Source organism: Molossus molossus, unplaced genomic scaffold, assembly GCF_014108415.1.
Source record: "Molossus molossus isolate mMolMol1 unplaced genomic scaffold, mMolMol1.p scaffold_m16_p_1, whole genome shotgun sequence".
Lineage (NCBI taxonomy): Eukaryota > Metazoa > Chordata > Mammalia > Chiroptera > Molossidae > Molossus > Molossus molossus.
This window is the reverse complement of record NW_023425344.1, coordinates 226,690,965-226,709,436: the sequence shown is the minus strand read 5'-3', so window position 1 is coordinate 226,709,436 and position 18,472 is coordinate 226,690,965. Positions and strand designations below refer to the sequence as shown.

Below are 18,472 nucleotides of genomic sequence, written 5' to 3'. Positions count from 1 at the left end.
GCACTTCTTCAGCGCGAAACGACCTGGCTGGAGCAAGCTTCCCCATAGGGTGCAGGCTTGGTGGACAGCCGCCCGCTTCCCCCTGCAGCCGAGGGAGCAGACCCCGGAGACAGCGCCCGAGGCCTTGAGCGCGGGCGGGAGGACGGCTGCAGGGCCCCGCGCGCCACCGTGCGAGCTGCCGGGTCAAAGCCTGGGCCGCACCGCCCGCTCCGCGAGGAAGTGACGACTGCGCCGTCCCAAGAGCAACAAAGTTTGTGAGTCTGCGGGACGCTCTCGGCTGCGCCCAGCGTCCCTCCGAGCTGCCCCGGGAGCCAGTGCGCAGGTGAGCCGGGGACTCGGCGCCCCCTCCGCCGCCGGGGCGCCGCCGTGGTGCTCGGAGACCGTCTGGGCTGGGGCTGGGCCGCGCGGGCCGGGACGTGGTGGGCCGGCTTGGGCCCACCGCACAGGGCGCTGGGGTGCGGCGGGCGCTGCAGGGAGGGAGCTCGGCGGCCGGGGGTCTGGGCCTGGGCTGCGCCCTGTTGTCGCTGGTTGGCCGCGGGACTTCAAACAGCCGTGGTTGTAGGCGGGCTGCTCCTGGCGCTGCTGATCAGAAAGGAGGGGGTACAGCGAAGGGGCTTACAGCTGCCTGCGTCCAGGGACAGCCCTCCGCCGCGCGCCCTCCAGCCGGACAGGCGGGGCGCTACAGCCCCCCATCCCGGGGAAGCGTGCTGTTCCTCTTCGCGGCCCACGGTGAGGACGCAGGTAGGAAGTTAAAGGAGCTCCCCCAACCCCCACCCTGGCACTTTTCTTCTCTTTGCCCTCCAGTGACGAGAAGTAGAGCAACTTAGAAGCTTGGGAAAAACAACCCTCCGCATTTGCAGAAAGCAAAGCCAGAATTGCCTCCAAACCCCCTTCCAACAGGTCCCACCCTTTCTCTTCCCACACCACGTCCCGAACCTGACAATAATCACTAAGGCCCAACACTTTGCAATTTAGCGGTAAAAACTGTCAGCACACCCACATACATATGTGAGTGGTTTCTATATAAAACTCCGAAACCTGCTTCCAGTGGACTCTGGCATGTCCCTATTTTCTGTTTTCTGAAACTGCTGGTGCTGCAGGAATGTGCTGGGGAACTTTGATGGTGGTTCCCGTCGCTCTGGTAGCCTCGTGGCGCAGGGTTTTCTAAAGAACAGCTCAGAAGTTTATGACATCCCTGCAAAGTATCCGGGGGCTGGCGGGACGGGCTGGTGGCGCCCGGGCCCCCTGGCTGGGAGACTGCGACTGGAGCAGCAGCGGCCAGGCAGTGGCGGGGAGCGTTGGTGAGTGCAGGAATGTATGTCCGTGCGGTGGACTCCACACGGGATGGCTAGAGGTTGAATGGCTAGAGCTTCCTGCCGGCCTGTAATTACAGCGCGATTGCACAGTCAGGCATTGTTGGCGTGTATGTTTATACACAGGCTATTGTGCAAGACTTCAGTGGCAGGGAACAAAACACAGATTTGCATTGCAAATGTCCAGGACAGATCTGGGCCTGAGTTGCAGTCGCCAAGTTCTTTTTGGTCTTTAACCTTAGCTAGGTGATTTGTTTCCTTGCCTCTTCCTTAACTTAGGACAACTTGTCTACAGCTCCATAAGCGAACTAGACCCAGCGGGGCAGGATCCTTCCACTCCCCCCACCTTCCGCAGCCTGAAAACTATCCCAGGAGCTGTACCCTTATTTGTGTCTTTAGAAAATCTGGGATGACGTCAGCAGGAAAAGGAGATGGGCGATGGCTATCAACCTCCCTAAACGGGAAAGCAGTCTGAATTAGCAGAATTGCTTGGTGGCTTGATTGGGGCCTGGTTACAAAGAGGACACGTCAGACATGTGTGACTGAGCTGGCTGGTGAGCTAGACTTTGAGCCTTGAAGTGTCAGCTGCAGAAACTTAGTAGGTGGGTCCTAATTCCTTTATTGTGTTTCTGGCGAAGGGAAAAGTGCTGGGGCTTTGAGACTGTGTGTCTGTGACAGTGTCTGGGGTGGGGGTGGGGGAGTCAGAGGAATGACTCATGCCGTTTTCTCCAGAGGAGTCCCCAGACCCACTTCCTGAGCAAGGCCTACTGCACAGGTCAAGGTGGGGGCCCTCACACCCACTGAGCTGCCTGCTGCTGTAAGTGTGGAAAGAAGGTAGCAGGTCCTCCTTGAGGGCCTCAGAGGTGGCTAACTGTAATCGAGTTAAAAGTAAAAAAGTGTGTACAAGTTGCATGCAAAGCCCTTCATATCCCAAATCTCAAGCCACTCTATTCCTGCCCTTGGCAGAAGACTCACTGGGCAGCACTCAGCCCTGCTACTGTGTGGCTCAGTGGCATCACCCACTGCAGTGCTTGAGCATTTTGCTCAGAGTGGCAGATGCTTATGGCCCTGGAACCCTGGAGCATGCCCCTGCCTGGCTTTCTCCCCAACCAAATAACTGAGTTTCACCCAGAAAAAAAATACTTTTTTGCAGCCTCGTTCCAGTTGTGTGTCATTAGCACAGTGACCTTTTGTCAAACCAAAAACAATAGGCACAATCCCTGGCAGGCATCTATATGCTTCCAGACACTTGAGGAAAGACATGTGAAATGAGAACATTTCTGGAAATTCTGGGATATACAGACACAGGGAAATGAAGTTTAAAGCAAAAACACCACCACAGGAGGAGGTTGCATGAGTTGCACAACCCTGTTCTGGGTACATTTGGTTTTTTACTGAACTTGACTGTCAAGGTCCTGGTTAGCTGCCTCACCTGACCAGGGCTGCTTTAGCAAGGGATTACTGCGGCCCAGTACTAGTCTTGAGGGACAGGGAGTGTGAGCAGTCCCTTCTGACCACAAAGGAAAGACAACTTTGAGTTTGCAGTCCTTTGTGTTCATGTGGAATCTGCAGACTAAAAGTGCCCAGAAGCCCTTCAGGAGTTGGGGCAGGAGGCAAGGAGAGGGACCCCTTGCAAAGGACAGAGAAAGAAGGAAGCAGACTCCCTGGAGTTGTGGACACAGACATGTGAAGGAGTTGCCTGCTCCTATCTTCAGTTCAACCTGGCAGTGTTTTGTGTATAACTGGTCCTGCCCCTGGCTTGCTCAGCTTTGCCTCAGCATTCACAGAGCTTGCTGTGCAGTGGTTTAACACCGGAAACGTAATCCTGACTTCCTCTCCCACCTTACGTAAATGCTGATTTATGGCCTAAAGTTGCTGCCCAGTTCATGGCCCCTAAGCAGGCCTGCCTGCTGCCTCCCTGTGTGCAATTGGGAATAATGTTGAAAAAGCTCTGAATCAAAACTTGACAGATTTAAAAAATCATTTTATTGTTTTAAGAGGAAAAACTGTTGGAGGTAATTAGGGAGCTCAGCAACGCTGGCAAAAACCCCAAGGTGCCTCCGAGAAAGGCAGATGGAGAAGTCCCCTGCAAGAGGGTGGTCTTAAAAAGGAGGCCTTTTATGCTCTCCAGGACCAATATTTATATTTCTGTTCATCTGCCTCCTCCCAGCTGCCTCACTCCCTATACCACACTCTGGTGTTTTGAAATCATGATTAACCTCCAAAAAAGGAGGCAGAACACCCCTAGCCAAAAGAGGGCATTCCAGCTTCTGAAGAAAGTGCTGCTGTTTTCCATACGACTGGCAGTTCTGTCCTGCTAATTTGTTTCCTTCTTTAAAACGAGCCCTTCTTCATTTCTGGTTCTCACTGAAGCATCTCTTTGTGAGACCCTTAGACCTTTTTTTTCCTTGTCTACATGACACAGGGCAATGCTTTACGACTTTCTGTCTCAAGTGCCACTTGAAATACACATAGGGCTTTGAATAAGCCTGAGATAAAGGGTTCCTCTGTAATCTCACTTAAAATGCCTGTTTGCAAGTCACCCTCCTGTTCAGCAACCTTCAATGGCTCCCCACTGTCTGCATGGTAGGAATCAAACTTCTAGGCTGGCAGGCAGGGCCTCTACACAGGGGTCTGGCCTTTGCTGCTCTCCTGCCTGAACCTCGCTCTGACCCAGTGACCCACTCTGTGTGTTTGTCCAAACTGCTGGTGGCAGCATTCCTACCTCCCAGGCCTCCCTGGAATCCTGGAATGCCTCCTCTTTCATCTCTTCCACTTGGCTCAGTCTTTTTCGGCTTTCAGTCCTCCTGTTCATGTTCCCCTTTTCCAGAATTCCCCTGTAACACTATGTGGGCCTCCCCCAGGGATTCCAGTGACATCCATTGGGGCTCCAATCTGAAGAAAACCTTGAAACCTGGTCCAAGGATTTTCAGCTTCTCCCTTGGACCATGGCTCCAATCACGCTCCTTATTCCGCTTCTTAGATGTGCCTTTCGGTGGGTGGGTCAGCATGATCACTTTTCAACTCAACTTAACTGTTTTATGTGTCTTTGTGTCCCAGGGCCTTGTGCCACTCCACTTATAGCAAGCCCTAGTAAATGATGATGATAATAATACAAATGGCAATATTGTCTACTTGTGCATAGGCACACACAGCCAAGCCAAGCACCAAGGACCATGGTTCCCATTCTTTAGTCTGAACATTTACCCAGCCCTGCCTACATCTGCCTGTAATTTAAATGTTTCTCTTTGGCGCCTCCTGGCTTTGTAGCTTATGTTCTCTGTTTCCAGCACCTCTTCCTTCTGGGTGCCAGACAGTGTCTGTCCCGCTTCTGAATTCGCTCCTCCTTGTCCTGATTTTGGCCCTGTTGACCTGCCTCATGATGTCCTATGTCTGAGTACTGGCTCTCAGGGAAGAACATTTGGTGCCTGAGTTGGCCTGGCCTCCTAAGGGAACCAGACTGACAGAAAGAGACAGGGCCAACTCTCAGGTAAGACATGTGAGCAAAGAGATGCTTCCTGGTGGGCTACAGGTTTCTTTTGCCCAAACAGATATTGAACCTATAAAACTAGAGCAAACTAGTCCTGGCCCGGTAGTTCAGTTGGTTAGAGCATCTTCCCCATATGCCAAGGTTGTGGGTTTGATCCCTCTGTCGGGTTACATACAAGAATCAACCAATGAAGGCATAAATAAATGGAGCAACAAATTGATGTTTCTCTCTCTCTCACTCTCTTCCCTTCCTCTCTCTTTCTAAAATCAATCAATGAAGAAAGGAAAATAAACAAACAGAAAAACCTAGTCCAAACTATAAAACTGAATCTTTGGGAGATCCTGGCTAAATCCTAACATTGGGCTTGACTAAGAAGATTGTGTTGTCTCCACCTAGTTCTCATGCTGTTAATGTCAACCTTTCCATATAAACTAAACTCATTCTTTTTTTTTTTTTTTATCCTCACCTGAGGACATTTTTCCATTTTTTGTACAGATAGAGTGGGAGGGAGAGAGAGGAAGAGAGAGAGAAACATCGACGTGAAAGGGACACATCGAGTGGCTGCCACCCGCACGACCAACCAGGGCCAGGGACAAACTGCAACCGAGGTACGTGCCCTCAGCGGGAACCGAACCCGGGTCTCTCCGGACCGCAGGCCGACGCTCTAACCACTGAGCCAAACCGGCCAGGGCTGAACTCATTCTTTTTTAATTGAAATATAATTCACATGCCATAAAGTGAATTTAAAGTTTTATTTAAAAATAAAATCTGGTAGATTCTTTGCTCCCCAGTTTTCTTTTTTTTCTTCTTTTTTGTTAATCTTCACCTGAGGATATTTTTCTATTGATTTTTTATCTTATTTTTTAGATAGGTTGGAAGGGAGAGAGGTAGAGAGAGAGAGAAACATTGATGTGAGAGAGACACATTGATTGATTGCCTTTCCCACGACCTCGACCAGGGCCACGGATCGAACCTGCAACCCAAGTATATGCCCATGACTGGGAATTGAACATGAAACCCTTTGGTCCACGGGCCGATGCTCTAACTGCTGAGCCAGACCAGCCAGGGCTGCTCCCCAGTTTTCTATTCAAAATGTTAATACATGGATATAGTTCAAAATCCAAAAATGGTAAGTTATACATTGTAAAGTAAGTCTCAAAAATAATTTAAACATAGACAAGAGATTACTATACATATATACACACAAATATATAAATGCCATAAAATTAGAAAAATAAATATCTGTTTTAACCTTGAGGGAAGGAAGACCATCTTAAGAAAGATGCAAAGCAGAAGCCATAAGAAAATATTGATACATTTAATAACATAAAACTTTGAAAAAATAAAGTTGCCATCTTCTTTGGTTCCCATATTTTCAATCCTTCAGTGTCCCTGTCTTCGGCAACAAAATTTGTCATTTTTTAAGTTATGCTTCCAGATGCAGCCTGTGCGGATAGAATAACATATGAATAAATAAATGCTGGCATATTACACACAGGGTTCTGATTTCTGTGCTTTTCTTTTTTTTTTTTTTATCCTCACCCGAGGATATTTTTCCATTTTTTGTTCAGATAGAGTGGGAGGGAGAGAGAGGAAGGGAGAGAGAGAGAGAAACATCGACGTGAAAGGGACACATCGAGTGGCTGCCACCCGCACGACCAACCAGGGCCGGGGACAAACTGCAACCGAAGTACATGCCCTTAGCGGGAACCGAACCCGGGTCTCTCTGGACCGCAGGCCGATGCTCTAACCGCTGAGCCAAACCGGCCAGGGCTGATTTCTGTGCTTTTCAATGAAAGTATCTTAGAGTTTGTTTTATGTCAATGTATGTAGAGCTACCTCATTGTTTCCCATGGCTACATTGTCCTCTACTGTATGAAAATGCTCTTAATTCATTTCATCAGTCTCCTGCAAAGAACATTTGTTTCTTTTCCCAGTCTTTTGTTACTATACCTAATGTTGCAGTCAATAGAGGTGAAACTGGGATTTACATAGAAAATTATTTCTGAACAGTTATGCGTAAACTGCATTTAATAAACAGTATTTCTAGAATCTGCTGTTTCAGTAGATAATCGACTTTTAGAACTGAATAGGAATTTTGGGACTGTTTTCATCCAGCCCCTGTTTTATAGTAACTGCAGTAACAGCATCTCAGAGAATCCTGAGGTTTAGAATTTAAAGTTGGGAAGGGCACCAGTGGTAACTCTCTCATTTTTTTTTTTTTTTGTATCCTCACTCGAGGACATTTTTCCATTTTTTGTTCAGATAGAGTGGGAGGGAGAGAGAGGAAGTACATAAAAATTAAAAACAGAAGAAACTTAAAATAAAAACAAGTACAGGGGAGGTCTTTAATAAGAAAGTGGGGTACTTTTACTTTTTTTTTTTTTTTTTTATCCTCATCCGAGGACATTTTTCCATTTTTTGTACAGACAGAGTGGGAGGGAGAGAGAGGAATAGAGAGAGAGAGAGGGAAACATCGATGTGAAAGGGACACATCGAGTGGCTGCCACCCGCACGACCGACCAGGGCCGGGGACAAACTGCAACCGAGGTACGTGCCCTTAGCGGGAACCGAACCCGGGTCTCTCTGGACCGCAGGCCGACGCTCTAACCGCTGAGCCAAACCGGCCAGGGCGAAAGTGGGGTACTTTTAAAATAGACTTCTTGCCATTATTTTATCTCATTGCAATATTAGTTGAACTTACTTGCCATCACCCTATTGAGTCCCTAAAACCTCCTAACCAGCCTCAGTTGGCCAATAATATTACTCGGTGTTTTCTAAGCTTAGAACGTAGATTGAGCAATACAAAGGAAGTGGAGGAACCCTCCCAATTCTTAAGATTTTAGTGGTCTCAGGAGGGATCCAGGAGAGGGTGCAGGAACATAGACTTGGCGCCCCTTGAGCGGCCAGTTAATGCAGGGCCTGCTGTCCTCACTGGGTATTTATGGAGCAGCCGCAGTGCTCTCAACACTACGTGTGGGGCAACCAGGGGTGCAGAGTGGGGTCCTACCTGCTTCTTCCCCCCGGGAGACTGACAGTCCAGCTTCTGACATAGGTTGTACCCAGAGAGAAAAATGGACCCAGGGTGGATCTGTCACCCAGGAGAATGGAATTTACTGGAGTTGCATATTCTGGGGGTCAGATTCTAAAGTCAGCCTGTAAAGTGAAAAATAAGAATATAATCAAGATTAACCTTGAAAGTCCATTAGGAGGGCACCAGATAGGTGGCAGACATACTGGCTCTTGATACTTAAATTTATCTTCACCTATTCCTCCAGCTCTGGGGGAATTTGCAGTTTCTAAGGTTGAGCACCAGATGAAGTAGTTGGCTCGAATTTGGGAGCCATGGAGTTTTAAATATGTGTGTGTTTAAATACTAGAGTCTCATTCAGCAGGCTGAGATGCTTGTAAGCATCTGCTCTCCTTGAGGCAGCAGGCAGCAGACTCAGGGCTCCTAGCCCATGCCTACCCTGAATAGAAGGCAGGTTTATAAGTTAGGAAATAACCAGATCTTATTAAGCAAGAAAGGCTCTTAGAACAGGTGAGCAGGAGATTCATGGAGTACGTTTTCTTTCTTTATTTTTATACTTTTTCCTTACTGATTTTAAAGAGAGTGGAAAGGAGAGGGAGAGATAGAAACATCAGTGAGAGAGAACATCAATTGGCTGCCTCCTGCATGCCCCCCACTGGGGATCTGGCCCACAACCTGGGCATGTGCCCTGACCAGGAATTGAACTGGCGACCTCTTGGTGCAAAGGTCAATGCTCAGCCACTGAGCCACACCGGCAGGGCACGGAGTGCATTTTAAACTGTAATTGTTTCAGGGTTGCAGATGAAGGACTTAGGCTTGGGGTGACCTGTCATTAGTATGGGACTGGGAGAGGGCATTGCCAATGTGTAGCAGATACTTTTCTCTGCTCTAAGGCCCTAGTCCTCCATGTCTGCTCTCTTTCTCTCTGCTTCCTAGTCTTCCCTCCCCAGTCTCCTTGCTGCAGGCTTTGTAAGAGGCTGGCAAGGAATATTCTTTATGAATCTGTGTCCACTTCTTCTGTAGCCTCCCAATAGCATGTGCTCTGGAACAACTTAGGAGCCAACAGCCACCCCCTTCCACGTGCATTACAGGTGGTAAAAGGCTCAGGATTTCTTCCGCCATCTCCAAGGAGGCTGTTCTGAACTATCCAGTTGGCATTTAGGATCTGACCTCCCCCGTTATGGAGAAAAAGAAAACCAGCCATAGCCATAGCAGTGGCAACCTGCCCATCATGGTTTACAGGGTCCTTTCTCTCATGTCCTCCACTCTTTCATTCACTCATGCTACATGCATTTATTGAATCCCTACTGTGTGCTTAGCTCTGTGCTCGGTACTGAGGATTCCAAGAAAAAGATTTCGCCTCCTCCTTCAGGGTGCTCATGGTCTGAGGGAGACACACGTGCACAAAGCCAAGAGCAGTTAGTGCCACAGATGTCACAGTGAACGTGTTCAGGGGTCTGCTGGGCTCAGAGGAGGGACTGGTCACTTCTGCCAGGCTAGAGGACTGAGCAATGTTAGGAAAGGCCTAGGGTGGCCCCAGTGCCCTGCATGGTACCTGTGCTTAGTGAATGCGATGGAATGAACGAATGAGAGGCTTTCTGGAAGAGCTGATGTTTGAGCTGAATCCTGAGAAACGAGTAGGCATCTCCCAGGTGGCAAAGGGAGTCAGGGCATTCTAGGCCCGGGAAACAGCTTGAGCAAGGCCTGGAGTGGAGGCGTGACACAACACGGTCGGCTTTGGGAAATGCAAGAGGGGTGATGGGGCGCTGGTGGGAGAGGCTGCTGAGGGGACAGGCAGGGGCCAGGTCTGGGTCAGCCTTTTGTGTCCACCAAGAGTTTTGGACCTTACCTCTTAGTGGAGATTGAGGGAGCCACTGAGAACTGACTCTTTCTCTCTGTGTGTGTGAGCGTGTGTGTGTGTGTGTGTGGCAGAGACTGAGAAGGAACTAACCCAGAGGAAGAAACTAGGAGAGCATGGTATCACAGAAGCAGAAGTGGGAAGGAGTTTTGCATTTTATGAAAACAGAAACCATGATTTTGTGCACCTAGTACAACATGTCACACAGACAGTTCTCCATAAGTACTTATTAAATTGAATTGAAATTGATCAACTGTTGATCACTGAGGAATGTCAAGAAAGAGGACGGAAAAGAATGATTGCTTTATGAATTATGAAGTTATTGAGGCTTTGCCACAGGGGACTTCTCATTTGATTTAACAGGCACAGTGCAGGTATCACCTGCCCCAGAGTTGAAGTGACGTGCACGTTCTAGAACTCAGATTTCCTGTCTCCAAGTCCAGTTTTCCCTGATCTAGTGGAGAAATAGGGACGAATCTAAGGGAGCAGTAATACCTTTCATTTCCGATATTAATGGGGATTCTGGTCAAAATGAGCAACAGGGTAGGTTGGTATATGCAGCATTTATGGCATTTGCCCATATTTGTGATTATTATGTGTCTGTGATCCTCTCAGGTGTGTGGGTATTTAAATTAGACTTTTCACAGAGGAAAAAATAGAGACTTGAGCATGTGTGTTGTCTCGGGTGCCCAAAGGAGATGTTGGGGAAGTCCAGGTCTTAGGTCTGCAAATAGCAGAAATGAGGAGAAAAGGAATGTATTGGAAGGATGTCTGGTGGCTCATGGAATGTCCCGGAAGGCTGGAGAACAAGGCTTAGAAATCTGTGAGGACCTGTGGGAAGTTGGGTAGCTGGAATCATAGCCAAGGTGATGATGCCGCTGGCCTGGCATCAGCGCTGCCTGCTGACCTGGATGCTGCCACCCCCCGGAATGAGTTCTAAGCTCTCCCTGCCTTTTTTGTGCCACTCACTCCAGAGGCAAAGCCCAGGCTGAGCATCTGGTTGTCAGTTTAGGCCACATGCCCATGTTCTCACTGTTGGAGGTCCTGAAGAGTGAGGCTCTGGAGGTTATAGCTTCCCCCGTGGCAAGTGGAACTCTGCTGCCCACCAGGGCTCACTGCCAGGTGCCCGAAACCTAAAAACAGGTGCACATGCCAGATGGACAAGTGTCCACCATAGAAGCTGGACCCCATTTTCATCCTCAGACTGGGACAGTTAGGCAGTGCCGGACCTGAGAGGAGGAGGTGGGACAGTTCACTGAAAATCTCCACATCTTGATCTTAATCTTTTTGAACATGTTTCTTTTTTTTTTTCTTTTTTTTTCTTTTATCCTTACCCGAGGACATTTTTCCATTTTTTGTTCAGATAGAGCGGGAGGGAGAGAGAGGAAGAGAGAGAGAGAGAAACATCGATGTGAAGGGACACATCGAGTGGCTGCCTCCTGCATGACCCAACCAGGGCCGGGGACAAAATGCAACCGAGGTACGTGCCCTTAGCGGGAACCGAACCCGGGTCTCTCCGGACCGCAGGCCGACGCTCTAACCGCTGAGCCAAACCGGCCAGGGCTTGAACATGTTTCTGAATTCTTTTTTTTTTTTTTTTTAATTTTCCTTTATTGATTTTAGAGAGAGAGGAAGTGAAAGGGAGAGAGAGACAGAAACATCGATGAGAGAGAACATCGACTGGCCGCCTCCCACAAGCTGTTCCCTGGAGATTGGGCCCACAACCTGGACATGTGTCCCGGCCGGGGATTGAACCGGTGACCTCTTGGTGCATGGGCTGATGCTCATCCAGTGAGCCACACCTGCCGGACTGAATTCTTTAGCTTCCAGCTAACTTCAGGATTCTTACATGCTCTGGAGAGCTGAGCATTTAATTAGCAATCGGAGTTGTCCTCTGGAATCTGAATGATTCCAGTGGAAAAGAGAGGTCATCCCGGCATCTGGATCCTCCCTGCACATTTGATTTCTCTTGGAAAACTTCAGCGCTGCCTTGTAAGGACAGCGGCCAAGGCTTGGCTCTCTCTGGCTAACAGGGAGTTACAGTTTAAATTCTGTTTCTTCTCTGAGGTTGGGCAAGATTGACAGGGCCATGAGATATTTGGGAGGTGCTACCTTGCTCATCAGATGGGAGGTCGGAGTTTTGGCTTCAGGCTTGGTTCATGGAATGATTGAGTTCGCTGGTGCCCAAGCTGGCTGAGGTGAAGGGACTGGGCAGCTTTCCAGTTCTGAAGATGTCGACTTAGTTGAGATGTTCTACCCAATACCCTGCCTGAGAGAGAGAGAGCTAAAGGAACGAGGACTCCATTGCATCCCGGCCCAGGTTGCTCATCCATACAAGAGGGTGTCGGCTAGAGAGTGCTGGCTCACTTCTTGTTCTCAGATCCTCTGGTTATAGCTCTGTGAAGCAACAGCACGATGGTTGAAATCTTGGTAATTCAGTTCCAATAATCGTAGACAAAGGAATTTATTTCCTTTGAAAAGAAAAAGAAAAGTGCAGTTTTGAACTAACTGGACTCTTGGCTGTGGTGATCACTGGTGTTCCAAGAGTCCTTCCCCTGGTGCATGGAAGTGGGAAGCTGCTGCGTCCGCGGAGCTGGGTGTGCTGTGGGCTGGGTCTTGCCGCCGGACTAGAGGTGATTCCTGAGGCTGAGGCTTGGTCACCAATATGGGGCAAGCTGGCCCCCAGGAGGGGTGGAGCAGGGGTATTCCCGACCAGTGTTGGCTCTGGCACAATTTACACTGACTTGCCCATTTTTGTCTGGATGAAATGAAATTGCATTAAAAGCAGCATTGAAGCAGAAAAGAAGTCTTGAAAGACCTGAGTTCTTTGACTAAAACACAGCTTTCATCATGTCACTCCTCTTAAAAACCACCGACAGCTGCCCAAGTTCTGCAGGAGAAACCTCACGTTCCTTGGAATGACCCCAGCCCACCGTTCTACCTCTTCTCCTGCCACTAGCCCTTCCTGAGCACTGCGTATGTCCTCTCTGCTCCTCAATGAACTTTGAAGAAAGCTCCTCTGTGCCTTTGGTATTGTTGTTTGCTCTCTCTGGAATGCCCTGCCTGCCCTTTTCCTCCTGGCAGACGCCCACGGGACTGGCCAGAAGTCACCTGCTTCCTCCTGCCCTCCTGAGCTGCCACCTTGGCATTTCTGTGGTTCATTCCCCACTGTAGGACACTGGCATCAGCTGCGGGTGTGCCTGTCTCCTCACTGGCCTACACCTGTGCCTGGCACATAGTAGGTGTCTCATGGGCAGCCGGAGGGGATGTGAGGGAGCAGTGGGCAGGCCCAGGAGCTCGCCTGGGTCAGGGATGCAAGCTGGTGAGCTGGTCATCTGGATGATGGCCTCCTTTAGTTTAGCACTTGCTGGTGGAGCCCCAAAACAGGGACTTGGATCTTGGTTTGTGTATAGAATGGGAAGCTTAGACTACATGTGGTCCTTTCCTGCTTGAAAATTCCACAAGCTTATGAATGAAGCTTGGCAGGTGGTGTGTTTATGGTGCATCACAGTGGGACCTATGGTATAGTTATTAGGGATCTGCATGCCACTTAGAGAGTGCTGTGTGATAACATCCTTCCCACCAGGCTGATGAGGAGAACTTTCTTTCTTTCTTTTTTAATCCTCACCTGAGGACATTTTTCCATTTTTTGTACAGATAGAGTGGGAGGGAGAGAGAGGAAGGGAGAGAGAGAGAGAAACATCGACGTGAAAGGGACACATCGAGTGGCTGCCACCCACACGACCAACCAGGGTCGGGGACAAACTGCAACCGAAGCACGTGCCCTCAGCGGGAACCGAACCCGGGTCTCTCTGGACCGCAGGCCAACGCTCTAACCGCTGAGCCAAACTGGCCAGGGCAGAACTTTCTTTCTTAAAGTGGGACCACCCTTAGGGCTGAGCCCACAATGTTCATGGGCCTACTTGCAATGGTAAGTGCATGGCTTCTGTCATTTTTAAAGTATATGTCCAGACCCTAGAAGCACATAGTATTTCTAAAATCTCCTTTAGAAATTTGAAGTGTGTCTTTGTTCTCGGCTCTGGAAGATTAGCTCGGGGAAGGTGGGGGTGGGGGTAGGCTGGGGATGTCCAGGGAGGTATTGACTTGTTTTGGGAGGGACAGAATGTGGGACCTGCCTTTGTTTCTGCCTCCACAGAGCCTGCTCCCCTCTAGTATCCATCCCAGCCCTCTACCTTCCTTCCCACATCTCTCTGTCCTCCTTTCTTATCCCTCCACAGCAGATCAATTGAGCTACCTCCAACATCTATTCAATCAATAGGCGTGTACTCCAGATGCCCAGCCCACTGAGGAGCTGGGAAAAGTGGATTTTAAGTGTAGATCTTGACTGGTAGGATTGGGAGGTGTAGTCAGGAAAACTACTTTGGAATACAGATAGTCCAGGTAATTCACACAAAACAATATATTTTTTAAATGTAGAACTTAAAGCCATAAAAATGTTAATTTCCTTTTACCTATTAGTATTATTCTTGGAAATGTATTATAAGGAAATAATTCTAAAGAGGAAAAGAACTATATATGCACAAAGATATTTATAGCAATATTGTTTAAAATAGCAAAAAAACTATAAATAGCCTAAATGTTCCACATGATATATAATTCATGATATCAAGACAGTGAATATTGTGTCACTGTTAAATTAATATGAAGATGATATTAATTAATGGGAAAATGTCGATTAATATTGGTGGAAAAGTGGCTTCTGTTTTTTTGTTGGTTTTGTTGTGATTGTTGTTAATCCTCACCTGAGGATATTTTTTCCATTGATTTTTCTTTTTCTTTTTTTTTTTTTTTTATCCTCACCCGAGGACATTTTTCCATTTTTTTTGTTCAGGTAGAGTGGGAGGGAGAGAGAGGAACAGAGAGAGAGAGAAACATCGATGTGAAAGGAACACATCGAGTGGCTGCCACCGACACAACCAACCAGGGCCGGGGACAAACTGCAACCGAGGTACGCGCCCTTAGCGGGAACCGAACCCAGGTCTCTCAGGACCGTAGGCCAACGCTCTAACTGCTGAGCCAAACCGGCCAGGGCTGATTTTTCTTTTTTAAGAGAGAGTGGAAAGGAGGGAAGAAGGGGGAGAGAGAGAGAAACATGTATGTCAGAGAGATACATCGATTGGTTGCCCTGGTCAGGCCGGAGATGGAACCTACAACTCAGATACATGCCCTTGATCCCTTGACCTGGAATCCAACCGGCGACCCTTTGGTGCACAGGCTGATGCTCTGACCACGGTGCTGTATCGGCCAGGAAAGTGGCAGCTGTTTTAGCAGGCAAAATTGCACATCCACTTGATGAGTGCATATAAACTTATTACGTTGCCTATACTGTAAATTGGCATAAGGTAAATACTGGATTTAGGTGAAGTGTGGTTATGAATGGAGTATCTGTGTGTTTGAAATTGCTTTAGAAATATATATACTTAAAAAAAGAGACCTTAACATATCAAAGACTTTGGATCTGGGTAAGGAGGAGGCCAGGGGAGGAACTCCAAGCCTCTCATCTGTTACCAGGAAGACAGAACTGCTGCTGTGTTTTACCATCAGCACTGCAGGGGCTGGAGTATTCAGATTGGCTGACTTGGGTCTTTTAGTAACTGGAGATCTGATTTCACATGCATGCTAACTGTATAACTGTGGGGCTCCCAGTGTGGACTCTGCCTGGTGCAGGCTACTTCCAAGTGGCTTCAGAGCCCTAGACTATTGTTCCTACCTGAATTTCCAGTGCAGTGAGCCAGTGCACTGAGTCCAGTGCAGTGAGCCTTGTGCCCTGAGACTGGGCTCTGAGCCACCCACTCACTTCCAGGCTGCCTGTCCCTGCAGGCGCCAGCCACAGGGGGAGGCAAAGGATTCTCTTTTTTGCAGTTCAAATAGGCAGCAGGGAGGATGTGCTTTGCAAACTGACCTCCTGCCACCGGCTCTAACCCAACTGGAGCCCCAGTGAGTTAATGTCTGGGGTGTTTCCAGGGTTGCACATATTTATTAGGGTATTGAAACTTAGAGTTGCCCTTTAGTGCTGGCCTCATTAAGCTCCCCACATTTATCCAGTTTATCTCTGGCTTAGTAGGCAGGACCCTCTGACCACCCATCTTGCCATGAGCTCTGCTGTGACTTGCAACTGCAGGTATGGCCTTGTGGCTGAGCAGCTGTCCTTCTTCTGACCATTTTCTCATATCTCTGGCATTTTGGTGCCTGGGATGCTCAGTGAGCAGCCTTTTTGCCCACCTCCTTGGGTTTGCCTCTGTGTGTGTAGCCTTTTTTTCTCAATGGGAAACTTTCTTGACATGTAGGAGCCTGTTTGGAGGGCCCATGATCATCCTTTCCTTGTGACCAGCACAGAAGATGGAGACTCCTTAATGCTGTTTGGAGTTCCAAGAACTGGAGAGCTCTGGGCAGGCCCGGAGCAGGCAGGCTGGAGCCTGCAAACAGAAGCCACTGCAGCAGAGCACATGTGGGGAGATGGCCAGTCCCTGCTGGTGCCCTGGTTATCTCAAGCATGTATCTATCTTCTAAGGCCAAATTCCAGAACTGTCAAAAGATTTGGAGGGTTTTTTTTGTTCCAAGATCAGACTGAAATAGGGCCTTGTGGTTGGAGGTTTGCCAGGATCAGAGAGAAATTGGAAAGTGCATGGGTTCAGGGCTCGCCTGGATATTCACGAGGAGTGTGAAGGCCAGTTCCACGTTTCCACGGTACGCGTGCTGGCGTATGTGTTTGGAGGCAGGGGTGGGGAGATCCATGTGCTTTCCTAGAATCTCGTGTTCATTCCTAGATGCTCTGATCCCATCCCAGTCTTCTGCAGTGACCTCAGTCCTACTCCAGCGAGATCATTGCTGGTGATGTATTAACTCTCACAGAATCTTAGTAACAAGTTGTCTTCCTGAGCCCAGGACCCAGCAATAACTGCTCATCTCAGTTCCCTAATTTAGAGACCACGTGCTTGCCCCAGGGTTGTCAGCACCTCAATTTCTTGAAGCTTGAAATACATTTCCATAGAAACAATGCTATAAATGGTGATTGGGTTCCTAGGCTAGCCCACAAAGCACCCTGGTGTCACCTCCGAAGTTGCTGAAATAGGCATTAGTAAAATTGAGAGCGCAAATACAGCAGTAAGAGTTAGCACCCAGGATTTTGAAGGTTAAATGCTGTGGGTTAATGTATGTAACTTTGTTTCTTTGGTGAGAGCTACCTTTGAGAGCTTTTCTGATAAGGGAAGCTCTGGGGCCCTCCCCTGCCCACAGTCATAACCCCTCCTCTCCCATTTACCTTCCTTCCTTCTTTATCAAGTCAGGAGCCTGGGCCTCCCTGTCCCCTGGGACCTGGGCTGGGGTATTTTTATGATGAGGAAATCCTATTCAGTGGCCCTTATGTCAGCAATATCATCATCATTATTGTTATTTAAACTATCTTGACCAATTTAACAGAATAAACATTCCACCTTAGCAATTTACATTGTTCGGAACTCTCTTCTGACTGCTGCTAATATTCCTGTGGAAGTTTTAACATAGTTTCTAAGTTTACCTCTATTATTTCTTTGTGCTAGTTTTGTTACTGAACATTTCATCAAATGGTTTCATCAGTGTTTCCATGTGTCAGTCCCTTTTTATTTCATTCTGTTGTCATACCATGCCGTAATCTGAATGAATTTCATCAAGGGCTGTGAGCACCTTTTGTAAAAACTCCTTTTATAGATTCCTTTTGTAAAAACTCCTTCAGGAAATAATTTTAGATTATTTCCGTAGGATCTGGTCCCCTGATGGTAATGACCTGGTCAAGGTGTTAAACTCTTGGAACACAATGCCAGATCACGTTCTAGAAAGATTTGAAGTTTGCAGCGGCCCAGCAATGCATCAGTCCCAGGCAATGCGTGGCTGTTTACTGATGGCCCTGCCAACAGCAGCTTTCTTGTTTAATTTATTTACTTATTTTCACATTACTCTGGCCATAATGGGTCCTTAATGGTGTTCTAATTTGAATTTCTTAAATTGCTGCTGAGACTACATTTTTCCTCCTGATGATTTACTGTTTGTGTTTCCTCATGTGTCAAACCGTGCTCATCTCCTGGCACTGCAGAGCCGCCCCATTTCCATCTATGTCCTTAACCACTTGTCTGCTGGGAAGCACAGAGCCCTGCCTTCCTCACTGCTCCTTCCCCAGGTGGGCCCTGCTCCTCACCTGGGCTAACTCATCTCCATACCTGCCTGGCTCCCCACCTCAGCCACTCAGGCCCTCAGTCCTCCCCTGGCTGGGACTGATGCTATAGGTGGGGTGGAAGGGAGTGGGAGGGACAGACAATGGGGGGGGGGGCTGTGACCAAGGCCTAAGGGGAGGTAGATTCAAGGCAGGAGCTTGTCTGAGTGATTCCAAAATAGGTTCATAAAGTGGCCTCCTTGGAGAGATTCTGGGCTGGAGAGGGTACTGGAGTTCATCTGGTGTAAGGGTCACCCACTTAAAGCTTGTAGGGAACAGGGGAAATCTCAATGACTGAGGCTGGCTGTGGGTTTGAAAACAGCTCAAGTGAGATAAACAACAATGACCTGTGGCCTTGGAAGGGGTGGAATCTGGGAGAAATTAGGATGTGTGAGTCTCATCATAGTGCTATGCCTATTGAAGTGCTATTATCTTCATAGTGCTGCTCTCCCGGCACTACTACTCCCCCGGCACTGCTACTCCCCCGGCACTGCTACTCCCCCGGCACTGCTACTCCCCCGGCACTGCTACTCCCCCGGCACTGCTACTCCCCTGGCAGTGCTGCTCAGCTCCA

General features: G+C 48.5%; 1 protein-coding gene across 1 annotated transcript in view; it reads left to right on the top strand.

The window, feature by feature from the left end:
- The first annotated feature begins 234 nt into the window (after window positions 1–234).
- MIDEAS (mitotic deacetylase associated SANT domain protein) overlaps window positions 235–18,472 on the top strand; it is a 65,642-nt gene continuing 47,404 nt past the window's right edge. Inside the window, exon 1 of the mRNA XM_036261189.1 lies at window positions 235–322. The gene's annotated coding sequence lies outside the window, so the exon portion shown is untranslated. The remainder of the gene's footprint in view (window positions 323–18,472) is intronic.